The sequence below is a fragment of the Chelonia mydas genome, chromosome 26 (assembly GCF_015237465.2).
Source record: "Chelonia mydas isolate rCheMyd1 chromosome 26, rCheMyd1.pri.v2, whole genome shotgun sequence".
Taxonomy (NCBI): domain Eukaryota; kingdom Metazoa; phylum Chordata; order Testudines; family Cheloniidae; genus Chelonia; species Chelonia mydas.
Window position 1 is genome coordinate 1,603,169 of NC_057859.1, and position 17,763 is coordinate 1,620,931.

A 17,763-nucleotide genomic window follows, 5' to 3' on the forward strand; every position below is an offset into this window, starting at 1 on the left:
ACGATGGGGGCACATCTCCGGAAGCAGCCGCTTGCTTTCAAAGTCTGCTGGCTCCAGCAGTGCTGGGGTCACATCCACTTGGCTCTGCGTCACTCGCTCGCTGCGTCCTTGCCCTGTTGGGTTTCTCTCAGCTGGAGGATGGTGGAGGGGCCAGCTCTGTAGCAGAGACCCACACTCTATCTTTTGCTTTTCCAGCAGTGTTCACAATAGCCCTCATTTCCCTGCTTTTCCCTGTGCTTGCTGCAGCCTCAGACCCAGCGCTGACTCTGCCCCGGGAGATGGTTTTATCCCTCAAGAAGCCATTTTCTTCCTTCCCTGTTTTGGGCTCTTCATTCACTATCCAACTTCCACAGACCCAGCTTGGCTGTGTGCCCGTCATCCACACACCTCTTCTGCCTGCTTTCCACAGCTGGGGCACATCAAGGCAGGGTCCTAATATAATCAGGGGTCAGAGCTGTGCTTCCTTTAGACTCATCTCTCCAGCTCCTGTAACCTCCCTACAAGGAAAACCAGACAGGAGGCGGTGGTGTGACATACAATAACCTGGGCTAGGCCCTGCCTCCCTCATTCTGCAGAACTCTCAGGCTGCTAGATTGGCCCTGTCTTCACCAGAGTGTTTTACCTGGAGTTAATTGATTGCCAGTTAACTCAAGGTGGGTAACACCTTTGCAAAGGCTAGTCTGGACACACCCAGGCTACAAACACTGGTGGTTAACCTGCATTGATCTCTAGGAAAAACCAGAAACCTGTGTGTACTAGAGCAAACCTTTGGGGAATGTCCAGATTACGTTGGGGTTGGTCCTGCTTGGAGCAGGGGGTTGGACTAGATGACCTCCTGAGGTCCCTTCCAACCCTGATCTTCTAGGATGCTATGTGTTAACTAGCTTGAGTTAACTGACAATCACTAACTCCTGGTAAAACTCGCCATTGTAGCCATACCTTAGGGCACCTCCGTGGTGCAGTATCGTCACTTCCCCGGAACAGAGACGGTGCGGTCCAGTGAATAGGGTCTCTGACCTGTTGTGCACCTTATGGTAACCTACATCACCGTATTTTCCCTAATATTCTCTCCCCCCGTCTCTGGGGATGGGGCTGTCTCTTGCTAGGCGTTTGTACAGTGCCCAGCACAAGGTCTACTATAACACAACTGATAGCACCAAAGAGGACACTAGGCTAAGCAGGCTGGCTGAAGGACACCCCATGGACTCCCCTCTTTACCTTCGCTTTCCCTCTCACTACTTCTCAGTGCTGCTGTATCCATAGGCTGCTTTGCTGTTGGGAATCAGTGCATGTTTCCCTCACTGGCTTTCCTTGGCAATCATGAGTAAACTGCACATTTGGGGTTGGGGAGGGCTGTGAAATCGCAGGTACAATGGAATCCTTGTGCATTTACCCGCCTGTGTCCCATGAAACGCCCTTATGCGCTTTGCTGGGTCTCAGCTAACAGGTGGAGCAAAATAATCAAGGGGGTAGCGAGAGAGCTTGTGAAAAATGCTCTGTTCTATCTCGTTGCCTCCCAGCTCCAACGAGCGGCTGTGTAAACTACGTTACTATTGAAGTCTGCTGGCACAAGGTAAAGCAGTCCCTGTGCACCAGCTAGCACACGGGTATTAATTAGCGGGAAAACATAAAGATGAAATTAGACACAATCTACGGTGTGTGCAGTCTATCCGATGCTCCCTCTGGGAGCTGGCCCAAGCACTCAGAGCTTTACTCTTTCATAAATACATTGCTAGGAAAATGCCTTATCTTCTGAACGCTTTGAGTGCATTTAGATTTCACAGCACAATAATACCAAACCCCTGCTGCATGTTAAAGATCCGCCCCAGTCACTGAGAGGCCCAATGAGACTTAAATAGCTGCCCTGAAAGGAAAGAGGGAGATGTTCTCGTCATAACTCCAGGGAAACCTTAAATCAAATACAGCCAGGATCCGATGGGTTCTTTTAGCAGGAAGAGAGGTGCAGCATCTAACAAATGCAGCCAGACCCCTAGCAAGGAAAAAGACAACACCTCCCCTGCCAGAAAAGAGCCAACAAGCTCTTCTCATTTATAGAGCTGGTTTCTTCATGCTCAGGATTCTCCAAAGAGAACAGTGAGGAAGGAGGATCATTACACCAGGAAACGATACTGTCTTAGGAGAGTGATGGAGTCATTTAGTTTGCTGGAGGGATGATCATCTCTGATCAAAATCTGATAAAAGGGTCCTCAGCACCCTCCCATCTTGGTGCCTTGCATGGAAACCCTCTCCTAGACTAGACCTGAACTAGATGACCCGGGCAAGTCATGTCATTGTTCTCTGCCTCAGTTTCCCCACTGATAAAATGGGAATAAAGATACTGACCTCATTTGCAAAGAGCTTTGAGATCAGCTGGTGAAACATGCTAGATAAGAACTAGAGATTAATATGATTAGATACTTGGGCTGCTTTTGAACCTTCAGTTTCTTCTGAAGAAACCTATTGGTTTTTGGTGACTTCCACAGACTTGAAGGGAGACTGACTCGCCAGTGAGGGACATACCCATCTTGTCATTCTGGTTTACTATCTGTATTCTAGTAGTGCTAAGGGGCCCCCAGATGAGATCAGGCCCCAATGTGCTCAACATTCCTGTAGTAAGAGACAGTCCCTGCCCCAAAGAGCTTACAGTCGAAACAGAGAAAGGAGTCTCCTTTTACTCCTGGGGATTTGAGGCACAGAAAGATTATGGGCTAGATGTTCAAGAGACCTCAGAATGCGGGCGCCTCGTTTCCTTTGAAAATCTTGCCACACACGTCGGAACAGGAGCGGAGGATGTTTGAAAAGCCTATGACTTGCTCATGTGAGAGAGAGCCAGGGATTTAACCTGTGTCTCCTGAGTACTCAGAGAATGTTTTAACCACAAGGTCGTCTCTCTTGTCCATGCCATCCTCCCTCCACACCAACGTCTGTACAGCTCTGAGTACGCCATTTGCATTACAACTTGCAAAGTGCTTTGGGATAAAAGGCTCTGTGTAAATAATGACCTTTATCTGAGAAAGGCACACCCATGGCAGGACAGAGAGAGCAGTGAAACTGTCCAATAGCCAGGAACTCTGTGTCTTTTCCAAGCATACTGGTCACCATGTCAATGACTGGTGTAGCGAGGCAGTGCACGGTAGCATGGCTTGACCTGGCTAACGCCTTTGGATCCATGCCGCACCACCACATCTTTGCCACGCTCCAGGTGTTTGGGATGCCAGAGAACTTCCTCCGTGTGATCCGAGAGGTGCACGAGGGATGCAGCACCACCATTCGCTCGGTCGAAGGGGAGACCGCCGAGATCCCGATCCGGAGCGGAGTTAAGCAGGGCTGTCCCCTCAGCCCCATCATCTTTAACCTCGCCATGGAGCCGTTGCTGAGAGCGATCTCCAATGGCGCAGACGGCTTCAACCTCCATGGTGAGAGGGTGAGCATCCTGGCTTACGCGGACGACCTGGTCCTGACCGCGGACGACCCAGAGAACCTCCAACGTATGCTAGATGCCACCAGTCGAGCTGCCGATCGGATGGGGCTCCGCTTCAATGCAAAGAAGTGCGCATCTCTCCACACTGACGGCAGCAAAAGGGACTCAGTGCAGACAACAGGGTTCCAGATCCAGGGCGAGCCCGTCATCCCCCGGCAGAGGGGCAGACGTACCAGCACCTCGGCACGCCGACGGGTTTCCGTGTCCGGCAGACACCCGAGGACACCATCCAGGAGATCTTGCAGGATGCCGCCAAGATCGACGCCTCCCTGCTAGGACCGTGGCAGAAGATAAATGCCCTGAACACCTTCTTGATCCCCAGCATCTCGTTCGTCCTAAGGGGATCCGCCGTGGCGAAGGTACCCCTCAACAAGGCAGACAAGATCGTCCGGCAGCTGGTGAAGAAGTGGCTGTTCCTTCCCCAGAGAGCCAGCAGCGAGCTGGTGTATATCGCCCACAGGCATGGCGGTGCCAGTGTCCCCCGCATGGGTGACCTGTGTGACATCGCGGTGATCACCCACGCCTTCCGCCTGCTGACGTGTCCCGACGCCATGGTAAGGAACATCGCAGCAAACGCCCTCCATGACGCAACAAAGAAGCGGATCGGCAGAGCCCCCTCCACCCAAGACATCCCCAGCTTCCTGAGCGGTTCCCTGGATGGCGAATTCGGACGGGACGGGCGCGACATCGCTTCACTGTGGTCCCGCGCTTGCAATGCCTCGCGTTGCCTGGGGAAGCGCATCGGCTGCCGCTGGGAGTGGTGCGAAGAGCGCCAGGAGCTGGGAGTCCTGGTGCCGCAGATCAGGTCCGACGACAACACCATCATCACCCCGAGCACCAGGGGCCTGCTGGAGAGGACCCTGAAGGCGGCCATCCACTCGCTGTACATGGAAGCCCCGAAGCGTAAACCAGACCAGGGTAAAGCCTTCGAACTGACCAGCAAGTGGGACGCCAGCAACCACTTCCTCGCTGGGGGCGGCTTCACCCGTTTTGCCGACTGGCGGTTCATCCACCGCGCCCGGCTCAACTGCGTCCCGCTCAACGGAGCCGTCCGCCACGGGAACCAAGACAAGCGTCGCAGGAAGTGCGGCTACTCCAACAAGACCCTGCCTGGCAGCTGCACCACAACGCCATCCAGAGCCGCCTGGCGAAAGCCATCGCACCGCGCCTGGGGGAGGTCCCCGTGAACTGCGCCATCCCCAGGACTGACAGCCAGCTGCGACCTGATGTGGTAGCCACCCACGAGGCCCAGAAAAAGATCATCCTCATTGACGTCACGGTCTCCTTCGAGAACAGGACCCCGGCCTTCCGCGAAGCCCGGGCTCCTAAGCTGGAAAAATACGCCCCCCTGGCCGACACCCTGAGAGCGAAGGGCTACGAGGTGCAGCTGGACGCCCTGATCGTCGGAGCCCTGGGCGCCTGGGACCCCTGCAACGAGCGTGTGCTGCGGACCTGTGGGATCGGTCGATGCTACGCACGGCTCATGCGGCGCCTCAGGGTCTCGGACACCATCCGATGGTCCAGGGCCATCTACATCGAACACATCACCGGCCACCGACAGCACCAGGAGGTGTGAGCCGGTACAACATCGTGCATCCACTATGGGAAGGGACTGAGAGACTTTTTCCATTGGACCATATGAACTGGAACCATAAACTCACTGAACATTAAATCCCACCAAATGAGGGTAGATCCATCCCTATCATCGTATCCGCTCATTATACTCCACACCTGAACATAGCCATTGTATGGACAACATACCCCCATATCTCAATGTCTGCACTTTGACCCGTTAAACTTTTACCCCCAATCGGGGAGACTGCAGATTACGTATTCCTTACGCCACCCGTTCCTAAACCGAATTTCGCAGCCCTTGATAATCTGTACCTTATTCCCTGATAACCAGAAACTTCTATGCTTAAACTCTGTACCATTTTCTTTTTCCTTCAACATTATCTTAATAAAATTATTAATTCTGTGGAGTATGGTATTTGAGCGTAGACTGAGCTGCACTGGGGTAGCTTTCAAATATACACTGGTAAAAGGTACAAAGACTCGTTTGGGCTGGAGTCCAGAGAGCAGACTTGATGAAGGAAATAAAGACCTTTACACTGAGATTCCCATCTCATGAAGCTGTACACTTCTCAAAGAATGCTGCTTCTCCACTAACTTTTGGATGTCAGTAAGCGCCAAATGTCTCCACTCCCATTCCAACACAGCAAACCCCATCGGAAGGACTTCTCGTCTTCAAAGTGCTTTACCAAGATGAACTGGTCCTCTCAAGCCCCCAGTGCAGGAGGTACATGGGCATAATTGTTAGCAATGGCCCAAGGCACAAAGCATGGAACCAACTTCCCTGAAGTTCAGGGACATTCTGATGGGGCCCAGGGCTTTGTTTTCATCCACTGTAGAAACAGGGTCAGCTTCAAAACTCTGAATCCAGAATCAAATGTCCATGGTGTTTTGATCCACGATGTTGGTTGGAGCCCATCTCTAATTATTACTACCACAGTGTATAAGGGAGAAACTGAGGCACAGAGAGGCAAAGTAACATGCCTAAAGGCACAGTGTGAGAGCAGGATTAGAACCCAGGAATTCCTGGCTCCCAGTCCTACATACAGACCATCATGTGACACTTTTCTCTAAAGGACATTGGCCACACTCCTATTTGGCTGACAATCCACTGCTGTTCCTTTTCAATCACTGCTGTTTGCTGGGGGATACACGTACAGAGAGAGGCTCTTCCCTGATTTATCCAGTGATGTCACAGATCACAATTCTTCCTGACATCACACTGTCCTCTTGGAAACAAACGTCATGGTATCACAAGTACAGGGCTGTGGCCCATCTGAACAAGGCAGGGACTGATTCGGGAACAAATTGCTTCCCCTTTGCTTACCTCAAAGTTCAGCGATGCTGCCTCAGCAGCTGCAGGGGAAGTTCAGGACGACAGGATGGGGTTGCATACTATATTCCATGACTGCGAGGGGGCTGAGCTTCTTCGCTGACAAATCCCACCAGCGCCAGCCTTAACTTTGAATTTCTTGCTTTGGCTCACTTTAAAGAGTGTCTAACCAATCATTCACTCTTCCTGCCTAGAGCCAGGCCCATAGGCAGCTGGGACTGAGTCAGCAACACAGTTAGCCAGTGACCTGAGGTACGCATCCTTAACAATGTTCCCAGGAATTGCCACCAAGGACCTCACCCTGGCCGCACCATGCCACAGTTTGGCTAGTGAGTCCTGCAGGTCACTGTTATCTGTCAGACACAGCAGGCTCACAGCGTTGGCTGCTAGGGTCCCTGGCAGGAAGTGACGATGGTCCAGGCTTTACCGTTTTCCCTTTAAACATTAAAACACTGACAAGTTCAGGACAGAAGAACTAACAGCCATTTGTTCTGGTTATTGCTGCGAGCCTTGGAGCCAGATGTGACATTGACATGGCACATCTGGCCTGGTTTTTGGTTTCCATTGCGGAGTTTACCACATCCACCCCAGCCTGCTGGCAATGAAGAGGCTCACATCTGGAAGTAATTGCAGTTGTCACACTTCAAGGAGATACTGTACCACAGAGAAGAAAATTCGATACCAGCGGAGTGGACTCCTCTAGCTTGTCTCCAGATTTCAGACATATGCAGGCAGGGACAATGTTCCTGGCTGGGCTCAGAATTCGCCAGGGTGCTGGGCCTCACCTGAGTGGGGCAGCATGCTCTCAGCCTTACTCATCTCAGGAAGAATTGAGTAGAGCTGGGCAAAAAATTTCTACCAAAGCTTTTTTTGGGTGAAATATGCAGATCTGGTGACACCAAAACACTTTGTGAACTTGTGTTGATTTTGCTGAATTGTTTCAGCTGAAAAAAAATCTGATAAAATTGAAATGTATTATTTCAACATTTCCTGGGTGATGGGACTTCTGCTGAGAAATTTACTTAAATTTTATAGTTAGAAAACGTAAAAGGTAAAAAAATGCTCAAAATCTAAACTAAACTCATTTTGTTTGACTTTCTGATCTGCCGAAAAGTTTGAAAAACTTTGTTTTCGATTTGACCGAAAACATTTTTTCCCCCTCAGTCTTTTGGAATTGCCAACACCCAGAAAAATCCTTTATTCACCCAGCTCTACAACTGAGTTGAGCACCTCTCTGAATAGGGCTCTTCATAACAAGGGATTGGACTCAGGCCTTGTCCACACTGGGAATTTAGCCAGTGGGGCGTAGCTGCACCAGTGCAAACACCTGGAGTTGACACAATTTATACCAGTGCAGGGCAATGAGCAAATAGAGCCACACTGGTGTAACTACTGGTAGCTGAAATCCCAGCATCAAGAGAAAGGTACTGAGAACATGGCTTGTACATAGCAGCTTGCTGGCCAGCATCCATTCCCTGCCAGTGAGTCACTTTGGCTTCTAACCTAGTTATAATTAGGCCTGGGCAAACCGGTTCCGGCCAAAGGAGAAGAGACTCATCTGGCCATGTGGTCATAGCTGAGACTCATCCCCGCTGGATGGCTGTTGGGTGGTTACTGGTCTCAGTCCATTTCCTGGTGGGCAGATGCTGGGACTCCATGCTGTCATCTCTAAGCCCCTGCCTTCCTATCCAGCACAGGCCGAGAGCAGCTGAAACTCATTCCCCTCTGACAGCCATGCCATGATCTAGGTGAGACAAATTGCTATTCTTCGTGCTGTTAGGACTGGACGAGTGTCCATCACTACACCTGACACCAATCTCTCCTTGCTGCTGGCAGCCAGATACCGCTACGGGTTCTTGTCCTTGCACTGTATTACATAGGACATAGGAATTGTCAGACTGGATCAGACCAGAGCTTATCTACCCCAATGTTTTGTCACTGGCTAGTGTCAGCTGCTCCAGAGGAAGGTGCAAGAACCCTGCTGTAGGGCAGTGATGAGTTAATCTGCCCCAGGGGAAATTTCCTCCTGACCCCCAGTAGTTAGAAGGTGCTGCCTACCCTGCAGCAGGAGGGTTTATAACTTCCAAAAATCTCATCTATTTTTTAATACTGACTATAATAACTCTGGATGTTCTTTCTGTCCCCATAAATGTCTTATCCCTTTTTAAATCCTGCTAAGAACTTGGCTTCAATATCTTGTGGCAGTGAGTTCCACAGGATCATGGCACATTATAAAAATAATTATTTCCTTTTATCAGTTTTGAATTTGCCACCTTTTAGTTTCAGTGATTGTTTCCTGCTCTAAACAGGATCCCAGGGGCACATTCACCCACCACAGCATTGCTGGAGGGGGAGCTGCACTCAGCCCTTTACAGTAAGGAATAGTTTTAGCATTAGTTATTTCTAATTCATTCACGTTTATGAGCAACCTGACAATTTGGCAACTGCAGCAGGCCTGAGACTGTATCAAACTCTAATAAAAACCTCATAAAGATCTATTAAACTCTGCCATCAGTCTGCTTTAGAGAAGATTACATAGCTGGCCCATTAGTGGCAAGCTCTTCACTCAGACATGCTGGCTGGAACATCTCAGTGACTTTAACATATATCTATCTATCTATCTAATCGGATGCATGAAGTGAGCTGTAGCTCACGAAAGCTTATGCTCTAATACCTTTGTTAGTCTCTAAGGTGCCACAAGTCCTCCTGTTCTTTTTGCGGATACAGACTAACACGGCTGCTACTCTGAAACCTGTTTTTACAAAGTAATTGGATCAAAAACAATGGGCATCATGTAAAAATGAGGGCTCTAGGAAGACATGGGGAAGTGGGGTAGACGTTCTGTTTCAGACAAAAGGGGACAGACACATGGAATGAATTGTGGGAGGGCAAGTGAAAGAAGTGAGTGTAAATGAGTTCAAGAGAGCCTTATCCTAAGGCTGGATGCGGCTTAACTATCCACCGTCCATTGGGCTGTCTCCTGCCTACCACATTGAAAATGTCGGGGCTAGATTATTGCCTTCCTGAGGCATCGGAGGTTCTGGGGGAAGCACAAGAAGGGGAGATAAGAGATGGCCTTTCCCACTGCTGCCCCTCCAGTTTTTGTGATTTATCTGGGAGGGAATGAAGCAACAGACTGAAATAGGAGAAATGAAACAGCATCTGAAGGGAAATAAATATTGCCATTGTTAGTCTCGCCAATATACTCTCAATGGAGCAGAAAATTATTGGCCAGAAGTCCCAGGGCTTTGCAGCTTTCACATGGGAGGAGCAGGGACTGTGTGTGTGTGTAGGGGGGATATAAAGAACTACAGGTGGCTGATATGATCTCAGACCTGCTGCATTTGTTGAGAATCCAGCTGCTCCTCTCCTGCTGGACAATTTGTTTCACTGAGTTAATTTGCATCCATTCTGCTCATGAGCCTCCTTCCCCCAGATGATGGGATTTCCCACTAGGTTAGCTCCAGATTTGACACAGTTTTAGAAGTTAGGGAGACATTTTGTGCTAAGAACCAGGTTTGTATTATGAGGCAAATGAAAGGAGGAAAGAATATTCTGGCTAATAGCAGAAGAGGGCCCTGGGGTGAGATCCTGATAGTAGCAATGGGTCTGTACCTGTCTGAAAGAATGAACAAACCTTGTGGACGGAGGTCTTAGGTCAAGTCCAGGACCTTATCGCAAGTCCAGGGGAAATTACCTCGCCCATTGAATGCCAGCTGAGTGGTCAGACCAGTGGTGGCTTTTTTCCCTTTGATCATCTGTAGCAATTGTCCAGCTGCTCTGACAACACTTGTGAGAGTGGTGCACGGTGTAAAGGCACGGGCTACCTCACTGGGCCTTGGTGCACAGCGCACTAGTCCTAAAGTAGCTTGTTCCTTTAGGATTGAGACAAACCTCTAATCTACACACTCACCAGCAACTGCAGTAAACTCATTGCACCGCAGAGCAGAGGTTAAAGGCCCCAAGATCATGAATTCTGCCTGCACTGAACTCATCAAACCATGTTCCAAATGCAAGAGAGCGCTAGAGAATATTTCCACGTTCCGACCTCCATCTTCCTGTAGGGACAGCAAGTGCAAATAATGAAACCTGGTGATTCTGAGATCTGGTTGCATTATGAGGAGGAAGGTCTGGGACCGCTATAGCCCTGGGATGCTCCTCCGTGATTATGTCACAACTGGCTTTTTCCACCAGAAGAGTCAGTTCGTCTTCCTTCAGGACTGTCCCCCGTGCGCTCCTTACGAACAGGGCCCTGTGTGCTCTGCAGCCACAGAATTCATCTCTTGCTGCGGCATGACAATCCAGAACCTCACCTTTCATTTAAAAAAAAATGTTTCCAGCCCTTACGGTTGTGGAGATAACATTGAAAACATGAACCAAATGTCACTGATACAGTGACCTCTGAATCTGCAGATAGCCTGAAATGATGGTCACAAGAGATGTGAACTGTCCCATTCATTCACACCGGTGTTAACTCTGAAACTTACAGATGACATTATAAGCATTGCTAATACAAAAATGCAGCATATCAAAAACTGAAAGTGGGGGATCAGCATAAAATAAATGGAATATATCAAAATACTGTATTGTACTGAGTGTTATTCATCTTCATATTAAGTGAAAATCTCCATTTAAAATTTATCTGAAGCTGCTGAAAAATTTCCACCAGATGCCACAGAATCTAGGGACCTTTCGGCAAAATATAGCTCCAGCATGCAATGAAGTGCATGGGCACTAGCTTATTACAGCACCCCATTATTCTGAACAGTTACTGCTTTCCTGCAGGTGCTCTGCATTTGGCAGTCTGAGATGTTGCACTTAGAGCAGCTTTTAGTTTGGTGTCAAATCAAATGTACGTTGTTTTAAATCTCCGGCTTTTAACAGCTTTTCTCCCAGCCTTGGAGGTGACCACATCATTGATTTCTTTTTTTAGCTGTTTCCTCCTTTCTATGTGCAGCCGAGTCCAGCCCCAACTCTCTGGCTGTACTAATGCTGTGGTGCTGGCTAGGGAATATTTGGAAGGGGAAATTAATAGACACACATATGTACAAATAACAAGCACTTTACAGAACTCATGAGGAAATAATGAAAGGATTCAAATAGAGGCTCTATTCTGGGAATAAGTCTCCTTAAAGCCTGGCTCAGAACATGACCCCAAAACAGGCCAGAGCAGCTCTCCTGAGCTTGGCCCCTGCTGGTGGTGGGCTGAATAGCTGGGGATGGAGGTGGTAAATACTCATTTCCCCAGCTATATTGGGCCAGAGTGTTCAGAAGATATCGGGAACTCTCCTGTTCTACTGTCCATTCGTCCCTTAGAAAGACAGCGTGAGTGGATCTCTTCTTTCCAAGCCCACTGCCTGAGGGATCCCCCCAACTGCTCTGTGGGACAAGAGGGCCGGGGGGGGTGGGGGTGGAAAAGCACTGCAAGGCTCGGGGTGTGTGACTGAGGTGGGAACAGACCCTTTACCATTCGCACACTGGATCCGGTTACAGGCCAGCTCAATAAAAGAACCCATTTTCGATTTTTACAACTGAAATAATTGCCACGCGAGTGCCAAGGGCTTGTTAGCTGGTGGAGGCAGGTGATGTAGTGCAGTGTAGCTGGAGATCACCCACACCCTGCAGGAGGTGAATGGAGCCCCAGAAATCAAACAGGCGGAGCACCATACCTCTTTGCCTGCTGGAGAGTGGCACCACCCAAGCCTGCTGCCCAGCCAGGAGACATTACTGGGAGGAAAATGTTGTCCATTCGTGCTACATTTGAAAGGACTCCAGCTTTCACACTCTCCACTTCCAGCTCCCCACTGGAAAATTGTGGAATCATAGAAATGAGGACGGACAAGATTATGTCATCTAGCCTCTCTCCCTGGCCCATGCAAGTCTGAGCCGTGTGTGAATTAATGAGCTGAGGTTCTCTGAGCAAACAGCACAGCTTGTAAGCACTGCACCAAGCAAATCCATGTGAGGCTGAAGTTAACCGCGTTCCTACCACTTCCTCAGAAGTTTCCCTGCTTTCAGTGCCAGGAAGAGACAGCCTTCCTCCAGCTTGCTATTGCTTTTTCTCCTCCTCAGTGAAGAGGCTTTGCTCTTGAAAAATGCTTCTTGTCATGCAAAGCTCTGCAGCTGGAAAATGGCTGAGTTGGGGTCCAGGAACTGAGGCAGCCAGGTCTCCTTGGACTGGCCCCTTCTCCTGATGTTTGTTTTTTGTTTTTCTTCAGCAGCCTCTCTGTCCAGAAGGGAGCAGTATGCGCTCTGCTGAAATCCTGCAGACAGCTGCCTGCAATTTCTCAGTGGTGCCCGTGCCAGGCCAAGCTCCGCTCTCGGTCACTGGGTAGGTTTTCAGCTGGTCACATTGGAACGGGTTCTGTTTTCATAATCATTCTTATGCAATCCTTTTATTTTTTTCCCCTCCAGATATTATCCGATATTATTCCATCCTCGCCCTGAGTTCTTCCAAGCCTGTGTCTCCAGGAGCCCACGCAAAAACTTCCAAATGCCATTCTCAGCTGTCCCCTTCTAGTCGAGAGGCCAAATCCATCCCTCTACCGCCAGCAGGCCGGGATTGTCTCACTTTGATTGGTGTAAATCGGTTCCATCAAGAACTCTGAATCAGGGAGCTGAAAACAGAAGGAAAGGAGGTTGCTTGGGCTAGAGAAACCGACGCCCCCATTGTGTCCAATACCCGCATCATTGCTTTACAGGTTTCTCTCATTTCACACGAGCCTGAGACTTGGCTCTCTGCACCATAAGGGACTGCTGTATCGTCATTGTCTGGTTTTAATTTAATGTCTGATCAACTGCCCTGAACTCAGAACCTCCATTATCCATCGAATGGTCACAGGACAGGAAATAGCCGGGTCAGCTTCCAGCACAAATCCCACCAGTGCTTGAGGTGCGCACCGATTATAAAGCTGGATGGAACCATTGTGACGGTCTAATCTGATCTCCTGCAGAGCACAGCTCAGAGAATCTCTCCCAGCCACTGTCATTCCCTACCCTGACCTGGAGGGGCCGGCTCTCTAGGGGAAACACAGCATTGTTGGTCATTGTATGGTGAGTCTCTCAATTGTCAGGTTTTCCTTGAAGCCCCAGCTCCTGGACTTGTGTGATTACTTGACAATCTCAGCTTTCAATTTGAAAGAAAATTAATATTCTAGCGCTTGTGTATGCTGAAAAATGCCTGAAAATGTAATCCAGGGCAAACTAATGCTTGAAAATCAGAAGGCAAATAAAAACAAAGCAAAAATAAACATCAAATAAATAAACAAATTATAAAACAAAAATAATAAAAAATAAAAAATGAAAAACAAATGAAAAAAACAAATAAAAAATGCTTGTAAACATGACCCGAGGTAACCTAATGCTCGAAAATCAGAAGGCAAATAAAAACAACTCAACATTTATTATCACGTTTAGAATCTGGTGGTTTTTTGGAGGCCTGACTCCTGGTTTTTGAGCATTCAGATCTGGTAAGGCAGAGTTACTTTCCAGCACCTGTTCATTCTCTGTCTTCTCTGCTGAGCCCACTGGCAGCGGAGTGGATTCTGAGATTCATAGATTCAGAGGCCAGGAGGGACGATTGGGATCAGTTAGTCTGGCCTCCTCTACAACACAGGCCATTGGGCTTCCCTGAGTTCATTCCTGTTCGAACAGGAGCAGAGCTTTAAAAAACAACCGATCTCGGTCTGGAAATTGCCAGTGATGGAGAATCTATCACGGAGCCCTTCGTAAATTTTTCAAGTGGTTAATTCCTTCACTGTTAAAACTGAGCGCCTTCTTTCTAATCTGAACTGTGGTAGGAGTGTCGTGGCTCCGGGGGCTTGGCATGCGGCCATTACACTTATTTCACACAGGAAATGAACAGCCATCAACCACCGGTACGTGTCAGTCACTATCCGCTTATTATTACAAGAATTATGGCAGCACCAAGAGGCTTCCATTCAGATCAAGGCCCCATTGTGCTGGGGGCTATATATGCCATGGGTGGGAGGAAGGAAGCTGCATTAGATTAGGAGGGTCAGTGGTCCAGGGGATAGGACATTAGAGTGTGAGTCAGAATACCTACATTCTATTCCCAGCTCTGCCACTGACCTGCTGTATAACCTTGGGCAGGGCACGGTCCCTCTCTGTGCCTCAGTTTCCCCTCCCCAACTCTTTGTCTGTCTTGTCTATTTAAATGACAAAGTCTTTGGGTAGAGATGGTTTCTCACTAAGTGTCTGTACAACACCAAGCACAATTTGGTCCCAAAAATGGTTGGCTTTACTGAAATACTACCAATATTAAGGGCCTGTCTGTACAAACGTTAGTTTGTAGCAACCTGGGTGATGGACATGGATCTGCCTCATACTAGCCTGCTGTGGATTAACTCTTAGTTTGTTAGTGAGCTTTGATCTGCCGTGCTTTGAAATAGCAGTAGATTGGAGGTATCCTATGAACTCCTTTTCACTTTGAGCAGATCCAATTTTTCTCTCACGCTAAGAATTCTCTATTAGCTCATGAAGCTCTAAAGATGTTTGTGCCAAATGGTTGTTGTTTGAGGCTAGTTGGTCACAATTAGAAAGATCATCAGTGAGTCTGAGGCATCAGCAGCTGCAGCTTCAAATTAAATTAAATGAATCTGGGTTCTTCTTTTCTCCAAAAACACAAAGTCTCTGCTTCTCCAGGCAACTGCTTCTCTGGCACAACAGAATCACCCCTGGCCCCACTTTTAAATCTCTGCAACGAGTGGACAGTTTTCTGTTTTTTGCAAAGAGCTTCTGGAGCCAAACGGTTTAAGGCCAGCAGCAGATCTTGAATTCATGAAACCCTAGCTCTCTGGGCTGCCCTGCTCAGCGGTGCCAACCCTTCTTTCCGATGGCTCTGGCTTGGGACGCTGCACAAGCTCTTATCACCCATGCAGGTGCCCTGAGCGTGTAAGAACTTCCAAATATTTGCTTTTGAGGCTGGCTCAAATGAGAGGCATCAGAAAGGTACCGGGACTGTGCTGGTCCCCAGGGGAAATGCAACACACATTATCCCTCGTTGCACCTAGCAACTGGTCTAGGAGGCAGTTCCAGTCTCAGCCTTAGAGAAGGCTAAAAGTCCTGGCTCACTGCGACAGCGTCGCGGGTGCCACCTACGGACTCTCCAGGACTGGCTGCCTAGTAATTGCATTTGCAAGGGATGCGAAATAGAAGTGGGGCAATCAATCAATAAGACATGTAGACAGTGATTCATTGCTCTGTGACCCCCTTCTGCCAACAACAATTACTACACCACCCCAGGAGCTGGGACTGGAACCTGAGCCTGCCCGACCCGGCTGCCCTGAGCGGGAGTGGGGTGGGGGCCAAAGCCCAAGCCCCCGCGCCCCTGGCCGGGGCGGGAGGGGGGACAAAGTCAAAACCCAATGGCTTCAGACCCAGGCGGGGGGCCTGTAACCTGAGGCCCGCCGCCCAGGGCTGAAGCCCTCGGACTTCGGCCCTATGCAATGGGGCTTGGCTTTGGCCCCGGGCCCCAGCAAGTCTAACACCAGCCCCGTGACCCCATTAAAATGGGGTCACGACCCACAAGTTGAGAACTGCTGATGTAGTGGGTAGAGCACCAGCTTGGATAATCCCCTTGTTCTGGATGGAACCATTTGGAAAATGTTTTTGGTTCCCATGACAAAGGTTGATGAAAATGATAGTTTTACTTTTTGCAGAAAATTTTCTTCACAAGATTTGAGTTTTTGAGCAAGAAACCAGTTTTCTTGTGGCTGAAACTGAAAAATATCCAAACCCCAATTTTTTTTGTTTTTTTACAAACCCCCTCTCTGCCCCCCAAAAATCACAGAGACATTTCCCATAGGAATTTCTATTCTGACAACAACACAAAAAAGAACCATTTTCACCACAAACATTTTTTGAACCAGAAATGTCGACCAGCTCTAATCCTATAGCATGGACTTCCTCCACACACAATATTAAAGGGAGCTGTCAAAAGCTTTTTATAATAGGTGGGTTTTTTCTTCTGCCTTCTATTTTGTTTTGACTCCCCTTTAAAAGCTTTTTTAGTCCCATCTAATTGTTGGCCTCCTCGAGGGTTGGGGGAGCTGATGTAAATGATGCCATAAGCAGTGTGTCTGGATCTGGGCTGATTTAGCCAAATTCAGACCTGGTCTGAGTGGGTGCAACCCCATTGGCATCAGCAAATCTGGACCCAAGTTTCCTAGGGTGGGAGAATCTGAATTTGGCCCATGGGTGGGAGATCAGGGTGACAGCCGGAAAAGCAAACAACAGGAGAGTGTGGGAAGGTGCCAGGTAAAGCAATGCTCCCTCCCTGCACTGTTAGGTGAAATCAGCGTGTGTGGGGGTCTCATTGCAGTAACTAGCACACATCACAAAAACCGTCCCAGCTGGGCCCCTTGCTGAGCCCCACTGGAGAGCACAAGGATGAATGGGCGGCGGAAACTTCGCCCCTGGGTTCTGCTGCAGCAGAGCTGCGGCTCACTGGGTGGGCCATTTGTCACAGAGTTTAAGGCCAGCAGGGACCAGCAGATCACCTGGTCTGACCTGTTCACCATGGGCCCCAGCACTACCCAGCACCCGCACAATAACCGATGAAGTGAGCTGTAGCTCACGAAAGCTTATGGTCAAATAAATTGGTTAGTCTCTAAGGTGCCACAAGTCCTCCTTTTCTTTTTGCGGATACAGACTAACACGGCTGCTACTCTGAAACCTGTCAACATGAGACTGAGGTGTTACAGCCCACGAGACTGGATGCCACAGACAGAGAGCAGGAAGGACAGCGGTGCACCAGTGCCTGGTGTACCCACCCCGCAATGCTAGGGGACTGATTAAATGTGATACAGCCCAATAACCCTGGCAAGTGACCCCAACCCCACATAGTGCAGAGGCTGGCAAAATAAACTCAAGCTCCCTGCCAAACTGCTCTGGGGGGAAATTCCTCCCAGACCCTGTTTACGGCGATCAGTGAAACCCTGAGCATGTGAGCAAGAACCAGCCACGCACCTGAGAGAGACAATGCTGGGTGCCCCCTTAGAGCCCTGCCCACCCTGTCCAGTGTCCCATCTCCAGCCACGGCCATCACTGGGGCTTCAGAGGAAGGAGCTAAAAAACCCACCCAGAGTTCGTTGGTGGGGGGAAAATGCCTTCCTGACCCCTGCGGGTGGCTGGTGTCAACACTTCCACTGCCATTAACTTGCCCTTATCTGTAGTTACAGCTGTCCCTATCACTAAGGAAGTTTGCGTGTGATGACCTCACCTCCTCTTGTGGGTGTTTGCAGTCAGAGAGCATTTGCTTTTAAGCTGAATATGCATCATCTGTGCATTTATTCCTATTACTGTTCTTATTTATATTTTGCGGTAAATAATTTTCATTTCAAGTGAAATGAAAGCA

The 17,763-nt window shown here is 49.1% G+C and overlaps 1 long non-coding RNA gene across 1 annotated transcript; it reads right to left on the reverse strand.

Annotated features, from left to right (window-relative positions):
- Positions 1–13,773: 13,773 nt before the first annotated feature.
- LOC119564492 lies at positions 13,774–17,516 on the reverse strand. Its single transcript, XR_006287582.1, has 2 exons — positions 17,376–17,516; positions 13,774–14,027 (listed from the first exon to the last, which is right to left on the reverse strand). It is a non-coding gene; the product is annotated as an uncharacterized LOC119564492 (long non-coding RNA).
- Positions 17,517–17,763: the final 247 nt, after the last annotated feature.